Below are 610 nucleotides of genomic sequence, written 5' to 3'. Positions count from 1 at the left end.
TTCTCAACCCCGTATGTCCAGACAGAAAAGGGTGCAGGAGGAGAATGGAAGCGAAACTGGGAAAGTGCGAGCAAGATTTAGCTCCAAAGATAAATTAATTCTCATTGCGTGTACCAAGTTTTAAGGAGACTCTGCATGAGGGCAAGCTGCATCACTGCTCATACTTCCATCTGAAGTGAATTTGTCTTGTCTTTCATACAATGGCGTGTGCAAACCTATGTGGTAAAAAACATTCAGTGCCAACATGGGCACTGAACCCCAGTCTCAGGCTATGTGCTTCATGGTCTAGTTTGCTCAGGGATCTGTGAGATGTGGAAACATCCCATCTTTAACTGTTGGTTTCTTTCCTTCCTTTAAAAGGATAAAAAGAAACTGCCAACATTTTGCTAGGAGCACTATAAAAGCCAAGCAAATGTAGTGTTTAGTCTGTGCAGAGAAGTCAGGTTAGAGATGCTGAGGCAGACAGGCTTGAGACTGAGTAAAGGCAGAGAAAGAATATTTGCAGAGAATCAGTTTAGCCCCTCATCTCAGTGAAGCTCAAAGCAGTCGATAAGTCTGATAAGAGAGCTAGCTTGATCAGTGCCTTCTTCTCAGACATCCTCCTCAGGCA

This window comes from Rhea americana, unplaced genomic scaffold, assembly GCF_003343005.1.
Source record: "Rhea americana isolate MKP2758 unplaced genomic scaffold, rheAme1 scaffold_21, whole genome shotgun sequence".
NCBI classification, from domain to species: Eukaryota; Metazoa; Chordata; class Aves; order Rheiformes; family Rheidae; genus Rhea; species Rhea americana.
This window is presented reverse-complemented; position numbering follows the sequence as displayed.